Source organism: Zalophus californianus, chromosome 5 (assembly GCF_009762305.2).
Source record: "Zalophus californianus isolate mZalCal1 chromosome 5, mZalCal1.pri.v2, whole genome shotgun sequence".
Classification (NCBI taxonomy): domain Eukaryota; kingdom Metazoa; phylum Chordata; class Mammalia; order Carnivora; family Otariidae; genus Zalophus; species Zalophus californianus.
Genome location: NC_045599.1, coordinates 86,756,844 through 86,779,245, shown reverse-complemented (window position 1 = coordinate 86,779,245; position 22,402 = coordinate 86,756,844).

The following is a 22,402-nucleotide window of genomic DNA, read 5'->3' as shown; positions in this document are numbered from 1 at the left end:
GCGAGGCCCCACTGCGCCGCGTGGTGCGCAGCCGTGCGCGCCCAGAGAGGGTGCTGTCCAGCGCGCGGCTCTTCCGGAGGCGCGCAGGATTCGTGCGCCGGTGCATCCCAGGCTCTGAGACCGCCGCTGCGCAGCCTAGACTACTTCGGTCGCCTTGGGCCTGAGCACCCGCGCGGGTTGTAGGGACAGGAGAGAAACAACGAGATGGCGGGCGCGGATTTGTACTTGCAAACCCTTGTTCATCCAGAAAAGGGCGTTGAAGCGCAGCGAAGTGAGTCAGGGAGAGAGCCGGAGAGGGTGTCTAGCCGCCTTCTGGGCTGTGGCAACGCCAACAGGGGGTTGAAGGGCCGGAAGGCCGACACTGACTGGGCTTCTGGGGGATAAACCCCGCTCCGCCCGAGCTTGGCCCGCGCCGCTCGGGGCTCTCCAGACAACCAGCTCCCCTCTTCCTCCCCTCACCCCCACCCCTTGCGTGTCAGAGCCTGCAGAGCCCTGGTCCTTGGGAAGTTCCTAGGAATCATCACCGAAGCCGCTGAGGCAGGGAGCCCCACGTGAGTGCTAGAAAGGTCACAGGCCACGCGGTGCCTGGGAACAACTGCAGGGGGTGGCGAAGGAAGCGGGAAAAGCACACACTCAGGGGTGGGGGTGGGGTGGGGACTCGGGCCAGAAGTGAACTTTTTTCACAGAAGGCGTTCAACAGCTGTACCAGTACAGCTGGACACAGTTCGCTAGTTAAGGCCTGGGGGTAAAGACTGCGGCGCTAACCCGAGTCATGGAAAGGCGCTGATTCACCGATGACTTCCAAATGGGCTTTTCTAGAATCCTCCAAGTTTAGGTTTTTTTGTTTTTGTTTTTGTCATGGCAGCATCGTTTGGGAAAGAAATATCGCTGTCCCTCTCCCCCATCACCAACTTTTCAGGATGTTGTGGGAGGATGCCAAATCTTGATTCATCTGTTGTGACATCAGAGGTGTTTCTGGTCAGCAAGCAGGAGCTAGAGACAGATTTCTTCACTAGGTTGGAATATGCTGATGGGAATAGGGACAGAAGAAAGCAGACTTCCGTGAAGTTCAACTTGCATTTTTCTAGGGTGTGAATGAATTGCCTCCCTTCCTTTGCTTCTTCTTTTAAAACTTTGCATCTATGTGGGTCTTTGTAGAGATTATGCAGACAAGGTGCCTCCTCCTCAGGCATCCAGGAAGTCATCTCTTTGCCTGTTAAACGTACTGCTAAACACTTATCTCCAGGACCCCTAATATCCTTATCTGTAACTATGTGACCTCTGAGATCACTTTGATAATATCATTTTTCTGTTTGATAGACTCTCAGTTGCCTTGACATATATAAACGCTTGGCTCCCAGCTGTCTTTCCAGCCTTATCTCCTTCATTCTCTTAGGCTTCTGTCAAAGAGTATCTGACTTTAATATGCTCTAAATGTGCATATTTTTTTCTTCGTAAGAAGAAAGCTTATTTCCTCTTCCCAGCCTCACACCCTCAGGTGTTGATATTCTCCTGTCATTCAACGCTCATTTCACTGGACATATCCAAAAGTGGTCTCCTACCTGGATGTGGTGTCACTCCTCTTTAAGACATATTTATTTTGGGCTTCTCTTTTATGATCTCCATTCATGATGTAATATTTCAATAATATTTTTCGACTTTATCTTTTTATTAGACTGTGAGGTCTTTAGAAGCAAGAAATGTTTTGTAATATTGATTTGTTCAACATCAATTTACTTTTTCCAAAAACATTTGAAATGACTTGCAATAAATGTACTGGTACCAGAAGATAAGAAACCGTCAAGATAAGGCAAAAGAAAGAAACCAAGGAATTAAAGGAAGTGTGGATCAGGTACAAGAAGCCATAAAATAACATTATTAAGAACTAGAGAACTAAGGGTGAAGGGGAGTGGAGATACAGGCGCCCGGTTATGGATATATACATCACGAGGATAAAACGTACAGCACAGGGAATATAGTCAATGGTATTGAATTAGCATTGTGTAGTGACAGATGGTAGCTACACTTGTGAGCAGAGCATAAGGAACAGATTGTCAGGTCGCTATGTCGTACACCTGAAACTAATGCAACATTGGGCGTTGGCTATACTTTAACTTCAAAAGAAAACGGGGGAATTAAGCTCAAAAGTGGTTCTGATTTTTCAAGCAAACATTGCAAAGGCGAGAACGGGAAGGGTTCTACCTGTTTGTTAGGGGAAGCCAATTTGCCGTATGCCTGTGATCATCATCATAACCACCACAGTTCGGTCTTATGTGCTGCATGTAATAGATGCTCAGTAAACCCTCAATAGATTAAAATACATTAACCTTCTTTGAAGATCATCGTTAGGAAGCAAATTATTTAATATGAAGGAATCTCTCTAAAAGGTTCTTTTTTTCCTAGCTTTTTGCTGCCTTCCTGCTAGAATCCATTTACAGCTTGCCTGGGGCTACCACTCAGATTAGGGAATCGCTGAAAATTCCTGGTGGGCTGAATAAGTTTCTGGTTTTTTTGTTTTGTTTTGTTTTGTTTTCTCTTTCCCTTTGTTCAAATGCTGAAGGTGTGAGCAGTATCTATATGTGTAGTTAGGGAAATACTAGGTTAGGTCAAGAATTGTGTCTTGACCTAAGAAGAAGAAGAAACAGAAGCGAGATCATTTGCAGCACTCTGATTACTCAGAGAGCTTAGGGAATACTCTCACCCATGAACTGGGCCAGAAAATGACCCATAGTACAGCTCTTGTCTCTTACCTTCACTAGAAAGATCTGCCATTCTTTTCTTTTCTTAGTATTTCTGTCATTGTTTTTAATAATAGTTCTCTTTCTTTTTCATTCTCTTACTCTTATTCTTTCCCTGACTCCTTTTAAATTTACTTTCTCTTCTTCTTTTAACTACGTGAATATTTAAGGTAGCCCAGTCCTCATGCAAAATTCAGTCTGTGTTTGAAGACATAGATCCAAGTTGTCAGGAAAAAGAGGTGCTATTTTTTCAATTAAAAATTTTTACTTTATTAAAGCATACTGTCATTGGACTTAAAAAATGGAAAGGTTGTCACATGTGTTACTGATGAAAGGGGATAGATTTTCTACTATGGAGTAAGAAAAGTGGATGACACACACCTTTGCTTGGTAATATTTTAGGAAGTGTGAAAATGCACTTTCCGCAGTAGTTGGGCCTGGAAGTAAAGATATAAACACTCCACCTTTTGGTTCTCACTTATGAAGAAAGGATGGGCCACACTTTGCAGAAGTGAACATTCCTTCTTTATATTCTCCCTCATTGGTCATAGTCAGGTGTAGTGTTCATGTAATGTGAAGTGGTGAGTGATGGTTTGTGATGACTGTGGTACATGTCCATTTTGCCCACTAATTTTGCATTATGCATTTGTACTCAAGCAGCCTTGTTGTTGGTTTGAACCATTGATTGGTTTTACCAAACTCCATTCTTCCTCTAAGATCCTTTGGGGACATTTCTAGACCAGAAAGTGGAGTGAGGGAGTCTCTTATGACAAATACAAGAAAAATATCTCTTTTATTTTATTTTATTCCAAGGCTGATGATACCTACATAATCAGCCTATGGCTGAGAAATGTTCCCAGATATTTTTGAATTAGGGAGTGAAAGAGGCCAAATAGATGCATGAAAACCTAGGGCCTGCACTCATTCCTGTGTAAAGAAACAGTCTTACCCTCAGCCAATTGGAGGTAAAAGATCTTGCTTACTTTATTCTTCTACAATCTAATAAGCAATGAACAGGGAGAAGATTGTTCAGGAAAAAGGTAGCCGTTGAGCTTTCTGAGAATGCTTCAAAAGAGTTGGAGAAGAGGTCAGAGCTGAAGGATAGCTCCAATTTTAATACCTTTGCAAAGATATTTACTATACCAAATACCTCCAGATACACTGTCCACCCTTTCCCTGCCCTGCTTTATACTCTAGGGAAGCTGGCCCATAAGAACTGCAGCAATAGGCTCCCTTGACCTCCAGCTTCTGGTCGGGTTCAACCAATGGGAGATTTTGGTAAGCAATCAGGGAGTAGGAGAACAGTGAAGTTGGGATTTTAATTCACCCACTCCCTCCAGGTTGGCTCCTCCCAGACTGGATGCTTTCCTCTCCTGAGGGCCCTAGCTCCTGTTGGTTGATTTTTTCATCTTGCTACCTTTCAGGTTTTGGTAACCATTCCCTTTCTTCATGTTTTTAGGTTTTAGGGTGATAATGGCCCCTTATTCTTGCTAGCCTAAGGGTACAGCTCTATTCTGAGTGTTACAATTTGGCTGGGCCAGACCCAGTTCTATACCCATTGTCCTGGCATAATTTATTAATAAAGCTTCTTTTTATCCTTAAAAGTGGCACAATTTAAAGAATAAATTATATGATTCTTATTGATTTCCCTACTTATACCCTTTGTAAATAGTTCTTTTGTTAAATTCTTCTACAGTTACCCAGTTTGAGTGTGCCATTGGTTTCCCATGGGCCCCCTGACTGATACAGTTGCCTACAGGGGTCACCAGCATGTTATCACTTGAAGTCATCAGCTTCATCGCCTTTTGTGTCTGCCTTGTGGCATCATACTAGTTCTATAACTTTTACACAGGAAATGTGGTTCTTGTATAATTAAATTCTTAATTTTTAGAAAAAAAGTGTCCCTACTCTTAGTTTAAGTGTGGAAGATGAGTTATAAGAAATTCTGCAATTTTCCTTTTTTTTTCAAATGACATCTCTTCCTAGTAATATCGTCAGCCGAGATTTGTAAGAAAAACTACATACGCGCACACCTACTTGACTCTGTTGTGTAACTTGCTTCTTGGTTGAGCCCTCATTGTTTACATATAAAATGCTTTCAAGAAAAGTTACCATTATGTGAGTCAAGTGGTGGCCACTAGCTTGATTCTCGTCTGGCATGTCTGAGGGCCTCCAAGTATTTCCCCTAGCATGAATCCCACTCTTATCAATAATGTATCTGGGTTAAACAATCGCCCTAAGTATTTCCTCTCCAAAACGTAATAAGTCTTTAATAACCATTTTATGGTAGTTTTCTAAGGCCTATTTTCTTCCCATAGAGCCAGTCAAAGTTTCTGAGAAAGGGCTGCCTGAGAACTCCAGATTCAGGGTGGGGGTGGAGAGGGGAAGAAATAGAAAGAAGGAGCAGACCCTGGACGGTTGAGGAGTATAAGTGGACAGCAAAGAAATATGGGATCTAAGAGTTTGACCTGGGGCCTGTCCTCAGGTGGGACTATCACCTAGAACAGATGTTGGGAATTTAGAGCAGGAGGTCAGCAAACTCCAGCCTGTAGGCTGAATCATGTTCACCTGCCTGTTTTTGTAAATAAAACTTATTGGAATACAGACATGCCCATTTTTTTCACAGCATTCTCTGGCCCCTTGCGCTGCGAAGACAGAGTTGTGTAGTTGAGACAGAAACCATCTGGCCTGCAAAGCTTAAAATATTTGGTATCTGGCCATTTACAGAAAAAGTTTACAGACCTCATTTCAAAAATGCATTCGAAAAGAAGAGATGGAATTTAAAAACAGATCTACAGTAAGTACTTCATACTTCCTTATTGTACAAAGCCAGGAATGAACCTCAATAACTCTGTATCTCAGAGAATATAGGCTTCTCTCACCTGTTTGTAAGAAAAGATTTATAGAATTACAATGTCAGTGCTATTCCTATTAGAAGAGTGTGCCAATGTATAACTTCATTGTAATTTAATTAAATGAAGATACTTGCATTCCCTCTAAACCCCCAAACTTCTCTGATACAATGAGCTGAATTACTTTTCCCATATATGCTTGAATTTTTGCAAAGTCAGAGGCTTTCTATTGGTGATTTAATTTTTTGAGGGATTTCTTCTAGAGGACAATAGTTTTTTAATAATTTTGATAATTTCAGACTTATGCATTTGAATTCAGATATGGTGCTTTTTTTTTTTAGATTTTATTTATTTGACAGAAAGAGACACAGTGAGAGGGAACACAAGCAGGGGGAGTGGGAGAGGGAGAAGCAGGCTTCCCTCTGAACAGGGAGCCTGATGTGGGGCTTGATCCCAGAACCCTGAGATCATGACCTGAGCCGAAGGCAGACGCTTAACGACTGAGCCGCCCAGGCACCCCTCAGATATGGTGCTTATATCCGCATTCTGTTTAGGGCCTAGAACGTGGCCTCATTATATCTGATTGTAATTCAGCTCTAGTTAATGTTTATTAAGCAACTATTTATTAGTTGCACAAAAGTAAGTTCAAAGATTCAGATAATGGCTTGTGGCATTTTATTTTGTAAATAAATGATTTTTTAAAAAACACAAGAGTTAATTAAAATTATTATTAAAATACTATTTAATTATTAATAATTAAAATTTAAATGTAGTGGGTTAATTAGTAGTCAACTAGTACAGGAACCAGGAGATGAGGGCATATGGTCCTGTCTGCTCACACATTCTATTTTCTCTCTCTCTCTCTTTTTTTTAAGATTTTATTTATTCATGAGAGAGAGAGAGAGGGAGAGAGCATGAGGTAGGGGGGAGGTTGGTGGTAGGGGGAAGTGAGAGGGAGGTAAGGGGAGGGGCGGAGGGAGAGGGAGAAGCAGACTCCCCACTGAGCAGGAAGCCCCTGTGGGGCCTGATCCCAGGACCCTGAGATCATGACCTGAGCCAAAGGCAGACGCTTAACCATCTGAGCCACCCAGACGCCCCTCTGTTTTCTCTTTATGCCTCACTGGGGTGATGTAAATAGAAGTTAATATATCAAAAGGCCTTTGGGGAGAGGCCCAACTGTGCATTTTATGAGTTAAAATGTAAAACACTGAGAGTACAGGTCTCCTTTCATCTTCAGATAAACTGCCCACCACTAGGTGTCTCAGTGGGAGTGTGCAGCATCACATGCACCTGAGAAACAGTGTTCCGGAGCAATTACGTAATGAACAGCCATGGACATTTTTATCTCCTTTTGCAAAGGGCTTGGAGTAACAATCTTCATGAGTCATTATTTTTCAGTTGCAGAGTGAGGCTAAGTGTGTTTTCCTCTGCTTGCGCTGCTACAACAGAATACCATAAACCAGATGACTTAAACGGTTGTTAACATTTATTTCTCACAGTTCTAAAGGCTGGGGAGTCAATGACTCAGATGCTGGTTGCTTCGGTTTTTGGTTAGAGCTCTTTTCCTGGCTTACACACAACTCTATTCTCATGTGATGGAGAGAGAGATCATCCCTCTGGTGTCTCTTCTTAGGACACTTATTAGGACACTAATTAGGATTAGGCCACTAATACTATCGTGAGAGTTCCACACTCATGACCTGCTTATCTCCCACATGCTCCGTCTCCACATACCTTCACGTCGAGGATTAGGGCTTCAACATTTGAATTTTGGGGGATACAACCATTCATTACATAGCATACATATCTATCTGACAAGTTGCTGGAAAAAAATTCCTGTAGTGAAAATTATATGTATATATATATATATATATATGAATATAATTATACTATTATTTAAAAATTTTCTTTGTTTTCTTTTTCTTTTTCTCTGCCTTCTTTTGAATTAATTCAATATTTTTTATTCCATTTTATTGCCTTATTTGCTTATTGGCCTTAGTTCTTTTGTGTGTGTGGCTGCTTTAGAATTTATAGTACATATCTTTAGATTATTACAGGGAGGTTCAAGTAATATATCATTTTATGTGTAGTATAGTAGTGTTATTAAAGTATATTTCTATTTCCCCCCTCTTGACTTCTATCCAGTTGCTCATATTTTTATTTCTACATATTTCTAAAATTGCACATTAATCGTATGTTTAAAAAGCAATTATCTTTCAAAGAGTTTTTAAAATAAGAAAGATTTACCTTATATATTTACCCATGTAGTTATTATTTCCTGTGTCCTTCTTTATGTTGTATATTCATATTTCTCTCTTTAGTAAGGGACTTGCTTTAGCATTTTTTTGTAGTTCAGATATGCAGGTAATGAACTATTTCAGGCTTTGTATGTCTGAATCTCTGCTTTTTTTGCCTTCAATTTGCTAAGGTATTTTGCTGAAAATAAAAAGTTTTCCCTTTCATTATTTTGAAGATTTCCTCTAATGTCTAATGGTTTGCATTATCTCCAAAAAGAAATCCACTGTCATCCTTCTGATATAAGGATGAACATAAGATGTCTTTTTCATCTGGCTGCTTTTAAGATTTTCTCTTCCTCACTGGTTCTTCTTTTTTCCCCCTAGGTTTATCTATATGTATACACACACACAATAATTGACATGTAACACTGTATAAGTTTAAGGTGTACAAAGTGTTGATTTGATACCCTAGTGTATTGCAAACTGATTACATCATAGTGTTAGCTAACACCTGAATCACTTCAAATAATTACCATTTACTTTTTGTGATGAGAAGATTTAAGATTTAATCTTAGTAACTTTCAACTATATAATAAAATTTTATTAACTATAATAACTATGCTGTACCTTAAATCTCCAAAAGAAAGCTGGAGGAGCTTTACTTAGACAAAGACTGTAAAATAAAAAAGACAAAGACTAATAAAGATAAATAATGTCATTATAAAATGATAAAGAGGTCAATTCATCAAAAGGATACAACAGTTATAAATATTTATGCACCCAACGTAGGAGCACCTTATTATATAAAGCAAATATTAACAAAGTTGAAGGGAGAAATAGCAAGGTAATAATAGTAGGGGACTTCAGTACCCACTTTCAATAATGGAAAGATCATCCAAACAGAAAACCAATAAGGAAACATTATATTTATTTATTTATTTATTTATTTATTTATTTGAGATAGAGCAAGAGCCTGAGTGAGCAGGGCCGGGAGGGGCAGAGAGAGAGGGAGAGAGAATCTTAAGCAGGCTCCATGCCCAGTGTGGAGCCCAATGAGGCTCCATCTCATGACCCTGAGGTTATGACCTGAGCTGAAATCAAGAGTTGGAGGCTTAACCAACTGAGGCATCCAGGTGCCCCAGGAAACATTATATTTAAATGACATATTAGACCAGATGGACTTAGATATTTCCAGAACATTCCATCCAATAGCAGCAGAATACACATTCTCCTCAAGCACATATAAAACATTCTTCAGTTGGAGGATGAAGATCAAGAAGATCGAAATCATGTTGAGAATCCTTTTCCACCACAATTTCTAGCATGAAACTAGAAATCAATTACAAGAAGTAAACTAGAAAATTCATAAGTATATGCACATTAAGCAACATGCTCTTGAATAACCAGAGGGTCAAAGACAATCAAAAAGAGAAGTAAAAAACTCTTGAGGAAAAAAAAATCTTGAGAAAGATGAAAAAGGAAACACAACATACCAAAACTTGTGGGGTGCAGCAAAAGTAGTCTAAGAGGGAAGTTTATAGTGATAAATGCCTACATTAATATAAAAGATCTCAAATAAAAAATTTTACTATGCACATTAAGGAATGAGAAAAAGAACAAACTAAGTGCAAAGTTAGCAGGAAGAAGGATATGACAAAGATCAAAGTGGAAATGATTAAGTAGATATTAAAAAGACAATAGATAAGATCAATAAAATTAAGAGCTAGTTTATAGAAAATAAAAACAAAATAGATCTTTAGCCAGACTGACCAAAAAAAAAAAAGAAGACCCAAATAAATAAAATTCTAAATGAGACAGTAGGCATTACAATTGATTCCACACAAATACAAAGGATCATAAGAGACTACCATGAACAATTATACACTGGCAAATTGGACAACCTAAAAGAAATAGATAAATTCCTAGAAACATACAACCTACCAAGACTGAGTCATGAAGAAATAGAAAATCTGAACAGACCAATTACTAGTAAGGAGATTGAATCAGTAATTAACAACCTTCTAACAAAGACCAGATGGCTTCACTGGTGAATTCTACCAAACATTTAAAGAACAAATAATACCAATCCTTCTCCAAGTCTTCCTAACAATAGAAAAGAAGGGAGTACTTTCCAAGCTCATTTTACAAGGCCAGCGTTACCCTGATAAAAACAGCAGACAAAGGGACAACAAAAAAGGAAAATTACAGGCCAATATCCTTGATGAACATGGATGTAAAAATCTTCAATAAAATATTAACAAACTGAGTTCATCAGTTACATTAAAAGGATTATACACCATAATCAAGTGGAATTTATTTCAGGGATGCAAGGTTGTTTCATTATCTCAAATCAATCAATGTGATACACCACATTAACAAAATGAAGAGTAAAAATCATATGATCATCTCAATAGATGTAGAAAAAGCATTTGACAAAATTTAATATTCTTTCATGATAAAAATGCTCAAAAAAGTGGGCATAAAGGGAATGTAACTCAACATAATAAAGGCCATATATGAGAAGTCCACAGCTAACATATTCAGTGTTGAAAGCTGAAAGTTTTTCCTCTGAGATCAGGAATGAGACAAGGATGCCCACTCTCACCACATATATTCAACTTAGTACTTGAATTCCTATCACCTTAGTTAGGCAAGAAAAAGAAATAAAAGGCATCCAAATCAGAAAGGAAGAAGTAAAATTGTCATATTTGCAGATGACATGATATTATATATAAAAAATCCAAAAGACTCCACCAAAAAAGATAAAAACCTGTTAGAACTAATAAATTCAGCAAAGCTGCAGCATATAAAATTAATATGCAAAAACCAGGTGCAGTTCCATACACTAACAATGAAAGAGAAATTAAGAAAGCAAATCTGATTTATAATAGCATCAAAAAGAATAAAATCTTCATCATTGGTTGTAAGCTATTTGATTATGATGTGTCATAATGTAGTTTTCATCATGTTTCTTATGCTTAGGGTTTGTGGAATTTGCATCTGTGGGTTTATAGTTTTCATCAAATTTGGAAAATGGCCATTATTTCTTCAAATATTTTTTCTGTCTCCCACTCTTTGCGAACACTAATTACATATAAATTGGGCCACTTGAAGTTGTCCTGAGGCACACTGATTCCTTAAACATTTTTTCCAACATTTTATTTGTGTTTCATTTTGGATTGTTTCTATTGTTATATCCTCAAGTTAACTATTTTTTTCTCCTGCTGAGTTCAATATGTTGTTAATGTCATCCAGTGTATTTTTAATTTCAGATTTGCCTTTGTCATTTTTAGAAATTTTATTTGGGATTTCTAAAATATCTTTCATGTTTGTATTTAACAAGCTCAATCTTTATCTTATTAAATATATGGAATATAGTTTTATTAACTATTTAGTGTTCTCTCTACTAATTCTTTTATCTGTCATTTCTGGATGTCCTTCTATTGATTGATTTCTTCTACTCATTATGAGTAGCATTTTTCTTCTTTCTTGCGCTCCTAGTAACTTTTGATTGGATGAGTGATAGTGTAGATTTGTACATTTTACCTTGTTAGGAGTTGAATATTTTGTACTTTATTGTGGGACATAGCTAATAGGAAAGTTTAATTCAGGGTGCCTGGGTGGCTCAGTTGGTTAAGCGACTGCCTTCGGCCAGGTCATAATCCTGGAGTCCCAGGATCAAGTCCCGCATTGGGCTCCCTGCTCAGCAGGGAGTCTGCTTCTCCCTCCGACCCTCCCCCCTCATGTGCTCTCTCTCTCTCTCTCAAATAAATAAATAAAATCTTAAAAAAAAAAGGAAAGTTTAATTCATTTGATTCCTGCGTTTAAGTTTTGCTAGGTGGAATCAGAGTCTATGGGTAATATTTCTCCAGAACAATGGCTATAACTTTCTGAGTAGTCTACCTGATGACCTATGAATTATGAGCTTTTCCTCTTTGGTCACATATTATTCCTAGCCTTGTGTGAGCAAGGGATTATTCTCACTGCCCTTCTACATGATTCTTTTCCTGGCATCTGGTATTATCTTTATGTGCCAGTGCCAATCAGTATTCAGTTAAAGGCTACAAGGGGACCCACACAGTACCATATAAAGAGAACATGCTTTGGAGTTACACACAACTTCACATTCTAATTCCAGGTCTGCCTGTTACTAGCTGTGTAGTTTAGGTCAACTCAAATTTCCTTGGCCTCAAGAAACCTCATTTCTCACTTGTAAAATGGAAATAATAATAATTTGTGTGAAAAAATGGGAATAATCACAGTAATAATGACTGTGAAGACTGGCTGCAAGGATAAATGTTGCTTGGATCTAGCACAGTTCCCGGCATAGGGCAAGTTTTAAATGCCACTGTAAAAGTAAATGGAGGTAGTAAATAACACTAATAGAATGTAATTAAAATGAGACACACAGTTCAAAATCTGGAAAGAAAATTAATCAGAAATGGATAATCTGTAGTTGATTATATAGATTATAAACTTCCAATTCAACTTCCTGCTAAAGATGTACCAAAGAGATAGAAGCAAAAAGACAATCATTCTTTTACTTTGCAGATTCACTGAATCTTAATGCAACCTCTCATTTTACCTTGAGTAAATGTAATTTTTTCTAGTGTTTTTTTTCAAAAAAATTCAATATTTTTAATATATATAAGTAAAGTTAAATTACTGTTGGCTATAAATTGTCAACAGCAGAACTAAAACTAGAACTCAGGTATCTTTCTGCATCTCCAGGCAGCCTGACTAAAGGAAGTGGAAATACTTTTTTACTTAAAATGGTCCGAATAGGGGCACGTGGGTAGCTCAGTCAGTTAAACCCCTGCCTTTGGCTCGGGTCATGATCCCAGGGGCCTGTAATCAAGCCCCCCCCCCCCCCCCCCCCCCCCCCCCCCGCCATGGGCTTCCTGCTCAGCGGGGAGCCTGTTTCTCCCTCTCCCTCTGCCCTTCCTCCTGCTCATGTGTGCACTCTCTCGCTCTCTCTCTCTCTCTCGTTCTCTCGCTCTCTGTCTCTCTCTCTCAAGTAAATATATAAAATCTTTTTAAAAAACTGTCTGAATAATTTTTTCTTAAATTATTCATCTTAATTTTCCAGAAGCATTGGTTTGGTTTTATTTATTTATTTATTTATCTATTTATTTATTTATTTATTTATTGTTTATAATAAAGAGAGAGAGCATGAGTGGGAGGGGCAGAGGGAGAGGGAGAGAGAATCCCAAGCAAACTCCTCACTGAGCAAGGAGCCCCATGCAGGGCTTGATCTCACTACCCCCAGATCCCAACCCCGAGATCTCCACCCCAGCCAAATCCAGGAGTCAACCACTTAACCTACTGCATCACCCAGGTGCCCCTGGATTGATTTTATGTTGCCTTGGTCATTGCAACTTTGCTTGGCATTTTTTAAAATCAGAAATTTGATCTTGTTGCTGCTTCATTATCTTCTTTTATTTGGTTATAAAAGTTTCTTCTCCTAGTTCAGTTTGTTTTTCATTCCAACATTGACTGGTTGAGCCATTATTGTTTTGTTCCCATGTTTCTGTTCTCTTGCTTTGCTTTATTTCACTTCACTTCAGTTCAAATGTTTGTTTTGTTCCCATGTTTCTGTTCTCTTGGTTTGCTTTATTTCACTTCACTTCAGTTCAAATGTTAGCTGATGTTTGTTTTCCCTGCATGCAAGCACTGCCTCAGTGTTGTGTAGACAATGATAGGACAGTCTTGTGTTTGAAGAGTATCTGTTGGGTTTGGTTGTCACTCTTTCACTTGCACTTATATCCATTTATCACTTACCTCTTCCCTTTTGCCTTATCTGCCTTATCTCCCCATGTATGCTCACTTCATTATAGTCATCTTATTCCCTGTCTCCACCTACTGCTGTAAGATTCCAATGGCTATCTGCTGCCAAAAAATCAGTGTTGGCTGGAAGGGAGTATGGCAAATTTCTGTTAAAATTGATGATCTATCCAAAATATGCTATTCTTTTCTTGAAGTGCTTTGTCTTTTTGCAATTTTTTTGCTTTAAGATTGATTTGACCATTGTTAATTTTGTATTATACAAAGTTCACATTGGGCTGAATCATTTTGCTTTATCATTTGCTTTTTACTCTTTCAATTCCACATCTGCTTTCTTCTCTTCTTTGCTTTTGCTACTCTTTCTTTCTTTCTTTTCTTTCTTTCTTTCTTTCTTTCTTTCTTTCTTTCTTTCTTTCTTTCTTTCTTTCTTTCTCTCTCTCTCTCTCTCTCTTTCTTTCATAGTGAATCCTGGGTTTGGCTGGGGTGGAGATCTTGGGGTTGGGATCTGGGGGTAGTGAGATCAAGCCCTACATGGGGCTCCACACTCGTGAGGAGTTTGCTTGGGATTCTCTCTCCCTCTGCCCCTCCCACTCATGCTCTCTCTCTTAAAATAAACAACAAATAAATAAATAAATAAATCTAAAAAAACCCCAATCCAATGCTTTTGCTGTGATCACTTTATAAGTATTAGCTCATTTAATATCACAACAATACTAATGAAGTAGATACTATTATTTCTCCATTTTACAGGTGAGAACACTGAGGCACAGGAAGGTAAAGTAAATTCTAAAAGTCACACAGCTAATACCTGGTGGATTGGAATTCAGTAAGTCAGGCTCCAGAGTTAGTGATCTTAAGCACAGTATTATATTCATAGGGAAAAAAAAAGGAAAGGAAAAATCCAAGAAGACTCCAGATGATAAAGGAGAAAAAACAAAAATATTTCTTCCCGTCCTCATGCTTTAAAGTTTATGTGTGCACACTAAAGTAATACATACTAGAATGTATTGTGCTCTTATTCAATGGTTTCTTAGAACTGTGTTATGGTCATCACATATACTATCTCTTTTAATATTCACAACTGCTCTAGGAAGTGATGCTATTAGTTTGAATCATATAAAATTATCCACATTTGGCCATTTCTGACTTATAAAAAATGACAATATCATAAGGGTCCACCTATTATTGTTACCCTTAACTACTAAGAGTACAGAAGCTTAGCATGGTTAAATTCCTTTCCTTTTTTTCTTTTAAGATTTTACTTATTTATTCATGAGAGACAGAGAGAGAGAGAGAGAAGCAGAGGGAGAAGCAGGCTCCCAAGGATCAGGGAGCCCGATGCGGGACTTGATCCCAGGACCCTGGGATCATGACCTGAGCCGAAGGCAGACGCTTAACCATCTGAGCCACCCACGCGCCCACAAGCAGGGGTAGCGGCAGGCAGAGGGAGAAAATTCCTTTTCCAAGATTGTGAGTGATGGCACTTTTATGTAGATGCGAATGATGACACTGGTAGCTGGAAATAAAGCTTGTCAGACTCCAATCTCATGCTTTTAATCAAAATACTATTCTGCCAGGGTGCCTGGGTGGCTCAATCGTTAAGCGTCTGCCTTCAGCTCAGGTCGTGATCCCAGGGTCCTGGGATCGAGCCCCGCATCGGGCTCCCCGCTCCGCGGGAAGCCTGCTTCTCCCTCTTCCACTCCCCCCTGCTTGTGTTCCCTCTCTCGCTGTGTCTCTCTCTGTCAAATAAATAAATAAAATTTTAAAAAGTGCTGTTCTGCTTCTGCATATGCTGTTCCATAGAACTTTTCATAATATGGCTATGTATCCCACTTTTCTATTCCTTATGGCCACATACACATTCGCACGTCCTCAGAATGGCACGGCTTGCTCTGGCTTCTTCTTTAGCATTAAGGTCTCTCTGGGGCCTTCCTACTTGAAGTGTGTTCTCTGGATCAGCAGCATTGGCACTACCCAATAGAAATGTGGAATCTCAGTCCCTGCTCCCACCCCCGCACCAAGCTACTGAATTAGAAACTGCATTTTTAACAGAATCTCCTTTAATGTACATAACAGTTTGATAAGCACTAGTAGACAGCCAAAAGGCTGTCTAGAAGCTCAAAACACGGGCAGCTTTCACATGGTGAGGAAAGGCAGTATAACATTCCTTAAATGAAAAAAAAAGGGGGAAGAAATGTATCTTGTCAAATATAAGTGATTCTCATGCATCCAGAAAGGCGGGGCTGAGAAGTGGAGTTCTGCAACATGTTCAGAAAGTTCGGAGGTTGGGATCCCTACTGAAAGGGAGAAGTGAGGTAGTAAGGTCTTATCCATTGGACAACCTTATGAGGCTTCTTAATTTTTTTGGCCCTCACATTGACCTTCTATTTGTTCTATCCTCACCTTATGAAAACTAAGTTCCGTTCCTGAAAATGCTGTCAAAAATTTCATTTTCTCTGTTTCTGTGAGGTTTAAAAATAATGTGTAATTTAGTAAATTTAAAACAAATTTAAAATAAATATGTGAATAAAAATCTTACTCTAATCCAAGGGGATTTACGCAACTCTGATTCACATCCTATTAACTTCAGGGAAAGCCTTTACCCATGCTGATAGAGAACTCACAGGAAGAAGTTTTTTGAATTAGGTAGAACATGTATCAGGCCTTGGGAAATCCCAGGAGCTAAAATTGAGAGTTTTGAGAGGATCCAGCTAGTATTTCGATATGAGCTAGCAGGTACCAAGGATAACAAGATGGCCAAGGTGATGAGAAATATGCCTCTGTAATGTGCTTATGTAATCAGCCCCCTACCCACACCCCTCCCCAGTTTAACACAACTGTGAACTGCTACTTCACAGGTAATAGGAGGAAAGAGAAGGTAATAAATAAGTATCAATTGATCCACTCTGCTTCTAGTTGGATTAGGCAAAAGAAGTTTATGAGTTAGAAAAGATTGTTTTTGCACATTAGTGAAAATTATTTTTGTTTCAAATGGCAATTGTTAATACCTATTTCAAAATTCCAGTGGCACAAAATGATGTTCAAAGAAAGTTTCCCACCAGATTCTCAGTGTCTCTCTTAAGGGGCTATCAATATTACTCTTTCCTTACAATTTTTTTCCCCAAATAAATTCATTTTAAAATTTTTATACAATGATATCTTACTATATGCATTGTTTTCCACTGTAATCTTTTTTTTTTTTTTTGCCAAACAGTAGAAAATCCTGTAGATTGTTTTTCACCAGTGTATATAAAACTGCCTCATTATTTTTAATAGCTTTGTAGTGGTCTGTTGGATGTTTGGATGTTATCATAATTTACTTAATCATTCCCTTATTGATGGATGTTTAGGTTGTTTTCAGTCTTCTGCTTTGACATGTCTGTGTGCATGAGAGAGATAGTAGTTAAGGGGAGAGACTAGAGATGAACTGCTTGCGTTTAAACCCCAGCTCTGACAGTTATTAGGGGGGACATGGTAAGCAGTATGCAAGGGTGAACTATTTTTACTTGAGGTAATATATCTACAGGATAAATATCTAGAAGTGGAGCTGCTATGTCGATGGGTATGTGCCTGCACAATTGTTATACATATTGTCAAGGTGCCCTTCATAGATGTTTACAACTTACACAGAGGGTAATTGTACCTTTTTCTCCATATTCTTTCCAACATTGAAATATGTTGAGTATGTTGGAAAACAAACCTTTAATTCTTTTTTTCTGTTTATTAACCAGTTAAATTGCTTGCTACTAGTAAAGTTAAGGGAAGATTGAAGGAGAACCCAACGCTGAAGAATAGGGTTAAAATAAACTCTTCTCCATTTTTTCCTAGGGTACATTTTATCATTGAAAGTATTAAATTTACTTTAATTTTCGTTAATTGTGAGACCCCAGTAAAGCTTCAAAATCTCTGTCTTACGAGGCAACGACTAACTTGTTCCTCTCCAGTATTTCTATTCTGCCCTTACTTGGACAAGGCTAGACTATATTTCCCAGTTGCCTTGCATTTGATAGAGGCCATGTGACTAGTTTGTGGCAGTACAAAGTTGGTGAAAATTGTGCACCCACTGCCAACCCTAGCCCCTAAAATACCCTGTTATTATCTTCTGCTTGCTCTTTCTTTCCTCATTGGGCAACCAAATGAAGAGGATTCTGGAAGATTCTCAAGGGTCCTAGGGAATGGTGGAGGTACTGGACGGAAGGAGACTGAGTTCCTGTATGATTATGTGGAGAAGAGCAGACTCCAGGGCCCGGACTATTAAGCAGCTATATGTGATATCAGTAAGAAAAAAATTGTTTTGTAAAGCCACTGAGATTTTGGGGGTTTTGTTATAGCAGTTTAGCCTACTCCAGCATTTCTCAACATTATTTTTATCACTTCTGAAGGTAGACTTCCTAGACTTTTTTTCATAATTGCTCCTTCATGAAATTTTAATACCACAGGCATAGTATTTTTTCTGCTAAGGAACTATTTGTATATCTGTGCTTTTTAAATAAAGAGGTTAAGATATTTTTGGCTCTCCACCCCCTTGCCAAGAACAGTTTTTTTCTCCCCAGGGATGCTCTTGATTCCACTGGTAATGGATGGCCTATCCTGGCTAATACACTTTGAAGAACACAGTTAAATTTTTCTTGGGGTAGTTCAAAGCAGTATTACTGGGAAGTAAAGGAGGAGAAAGACTGGCTGAGCTTGCAGGAGTTCTTTTCATGCTGTGTTTCTATATAACATTTGTAATCTTCATAAATGCCATGATTTGCATGATAGTCACTGTCAGGAATTCTAACAGAGAACATGCCTTTATTTATTTTTTTAAAGATTTATTTGTTTATTTGGGAGAGAGAGAGAGAGAGTGAGAGCACATGTACACACGCACGTGCGCATGAGTGGGGGCGGGGTGTGAGGGGGGCAGAGGGAAAGAGAGAGAGAATCTCAAGCAGACTGCAGTGAGCAAAGGGCCTGTCTCAAGGCCCAGTCCCAGGACCCTGATACCACGACCTGAGCTGAAACCAGGAGTCAGACGCTTAACCGACTGTGCCACCCAGGTGCCCTGAGCACATGCCTTTAAACTCACTGACTGCAACACATTTACTCCTCTGTTTGTATGTGGGTGAGAGGGGTGGGAGGTGAAGAGGGAGGGAAGAGTGGCCTAGCCTCTTATGCATTACGGTCATTTTAATATAATCAGATTGAACAAGTATCACCACATACCCCACCCAGTGCCTTATGCGAGTGAGCTGAGGAGGAATGAGAAGGCTCCAGACCACTGAGTGATTAACACAAGGCTGCTTGGATAACTGGCTTATAGGATTTTATATTTGAAAGAACACTGCCATCTTTACTTTTTCAATAGATAAGTGTCTCAGAAACTTCCTAAGGGAGTAGGAAGGAATAGAAACAGACACAGGAGCTCTTTCTCTGTGCAGCAAGCACTCTGTGTGATACACACAAGTACACATTCTTGCTACCACTTGTTATTTTCTGTTTATCTTTTTTGATAGTAGTCATCCTAATGGGCACCAGTGTTATCTCATTGTGGTTTTGGTTTGCATTTCCTTAATGATTAGATGATCATCTAATGATTAGATGAAAAGATGACTAACATCTTTTCATATGCTTGTTGATTATTTGTTTATTTTCCTTGGAGAAATGTCTATTCAAGTCCTTGGCCCATTTTTTTAACCCCCAAATCTGGTTCTTTTATTTTTATTTTTTTAGTTTTATTGAAGTCATAAAAAGTTGTAGGATATTTAAACTTTGCATCATGGTGACTTGACATATGTACACATTATGAAAAAATTCCTAGAATCCAGTTAATTAACACATCCATCACCTCACATATTTACCTTTTTCTTTGTTGTGTGAGAACATTTATGTTCTATTCTCTTAGCAAATTTCAGTTATACAATACAGTGTTATCAACTACAGTCACCAGGTTTTACATTAGATCCTCAGATCTTATTCATCTTACAGTCAAGAGTTTGTCCTCTTTTAATCACCTCTTCCTATTTTCCTCATCCCCAAACCCTGGGCTTTTGCCCATTTTTTAATGGGGTTAATTTGTTTTTTTGCTATTGAGTTGTAGGAGTTCACTACATATTTTGGATAATAACGATGATAACCTCTTATCAAATACATGATTTGTAAATATTTTCACCAATTCCTTTAGTTGCCTTTTCACTCTGTTGATTGACCTCTGATACACTGCTACTTCACTTTTAAATTCCAATTTGTCTAATTGTAAGTGAGGTTTTCATGTGTATGTTGGCTATATATATACATATATATATATATGTATATATATCTGTGAACTGCCTATTTATATTTTTCCCCTACTTTTTTATTTGGAAATTTGGACTTCCTTATTGAATTGAACTAGCCTTTTCTCCTGCTGATAGGTTGAAATATTTTTTATTTGCCATATATGTTTTCAATTTGTTAATTGAATTTAACCTATAAAGATTGTTTTTAAAACATTTTTATAGGGCGCCTGGGTAGCTCAGTTGTTAAGCGTCTGCCTTCGGCTCAGGTCAGGATCCCAGGGTCCTGGGATCGAGTCCCACATCAGGCTCCCTGCTCAGCGGGGAGCCTGCTTCTCCCTCTCCCACTCCCCCTGCTTGTGTTCCTGCTCTCGCTGTGTCTAAATAAAATCTTAAAAAAAAAAAAAAAAATTTTTTATAGTCAAATTTAACAATCTTTTATTCCATGACTTAGAAAAGCTGGCAGGCTTACTTGGCTGAGAGTGTATGTATATGCCAAATATACATACATACATATAACACATTATTTTCCAGCAATTTTATAGTTTCACTTTGAAATTTTTTAGGGTTGGTATTTGCTTATTTTCCTTTTTTGCTGTCTAACTATGAAGTTATTATATCTCTATTATATTATATCTCTATTATATATCTCTCTATATATAATATATATCTCTCTATATATATTATATCTTTATTAAATAATCCAGTTTACTCCCACAACTTGAAATGCTACCTCTGTTATATATGGATATTATTTTCTACATTTTCTTATGCATAACATTAAGCAATTTTTTTAATTATAAAATTTTCTGGACTCTAGCTGGCTAGCTACCTGCCTATGTATATCATTTCCGTTTACTAAAATACAGAACATCTCTGAAAGGATACAGAACAAACTAATAATGGAGGTGACTCTTGCAAGGGGAACAGGAAATAGGGTTACTGGAGGAAATGGGAAAGGAAGAGTCTTATGGTCCACTGTATACTCCCATGTATATTTTGAGTCTATTACTATTTGCAAGTATAAACCTATTCAAAAATAAATATATACATTTAAATGGTACGTAAACATCAAACACCACCTCTCCTCTCCCCTCATCACCCCGCCTCCTCACAAGTATGTTCTCTTACCCTTTAGTGCCTGGTATTCTCCAGAATGTTCTGCCTCTCCTAGTCCTTGGGGCCTGAGGCAATATTTAGTTCCCTAAGTTTAAAACTACAGGACCACCTTCGGCCTCCACCTTCCTGACTCTCCATGTTAAGGAAAGTGGAGTTTGCCCTGGGAGGTGAATGGAGATCCAGAGAGAGGAGGACAGTGGAGGTCACGGACAGTTTCCACATATTTGCAGGATGTCAAATTGCAGGAATGCAGGATTCTTGGGTGGGAGATGCAGGGAGAGCTTTTGAGACTCATGATTATTACTCTTGTCATCACCAATGGTAAAACTCTCAACAGCATTTCATAAATGTATTCTGTGCAATATTAGTTTCTCAAGATAACTCTTTAATTTTTTTCCTTGTGGTCGATGAAGTTTGCAAAACGAGTGATATATCTCCACTTTGGAGAATGATGATACACACTAACATTTTAAATGTATGAGTAATTCTGTAAAACAAACAACCTCTTTAATTTGTGTTTGAATTAAATTTCCTAGCTTGTTTGACTACGAAATCATTCTTACCCACACATGTCTTCAATATTTGGTTGTGACTTACCTACTGTGGCAGTGTAAAGTGGGAGCTGTATAAATTGTAACAAACAAAAGAAAGAGACAAGTGTTGGGACACCTGGGTGGCCAGTTGGTTAAGCATCTGCTTTTGGCTCAGGTCCTGGGATCGAGTTCCACATCGGGCTCCTTGCTTAGTGGGGAACCTGCTTCTCCCTCTTCCTCTGCCTGCCGCTCCCCCCTGTTTGCGCACGCGCTCTCTCTCTGACAAATAAATACATAAAATCTTTAAAAAAAAAAGAAAGAAAAATATGTTGAAGCAATAGATAAGAAATGCCAATCTGATTTTGTGTAAAATTAAATTTTTAGAAGACTATTTTGATATTTTTATAGAATAAATAGGTCAGAATTAGAAATAATTCAGCAAATGAAAACACTGCTAATAAATGGGTGCTTTTGAAACTTGAAAACAAGCCTCTTCTGCAGGCTGACCAATCCTAATAATCATGATTTTACTCTTCACGTGTTTGGCAAATCCTATCATGGTCAGAGTGGTCGTGAGTTTAGATCCCTCCTGAATTAGTTCAAATCTGAAATAGACAAGTCTAAATCCTGACATCTGCCTAAGTGTGTAAGTTCTGGAATAGGGATAACAAACTTTGTTTTCTGATAAGGTCTAAAGCAATGGTTGAATATGATAGAGCTAAAAGGTAGGCTGGGAGGGTGTGAAAACCAGGGAGGAATAAAGAAGGAATAGAGACATGACTAGAAAATAGAAAATAAAAAGAAGGGAAAATACTTGCCTGTGGCAGAGGTTGCCACTGACTATGCCTTAAGTGGCACTCAGTGGCCTCAAGTTGAAGGGTCCTC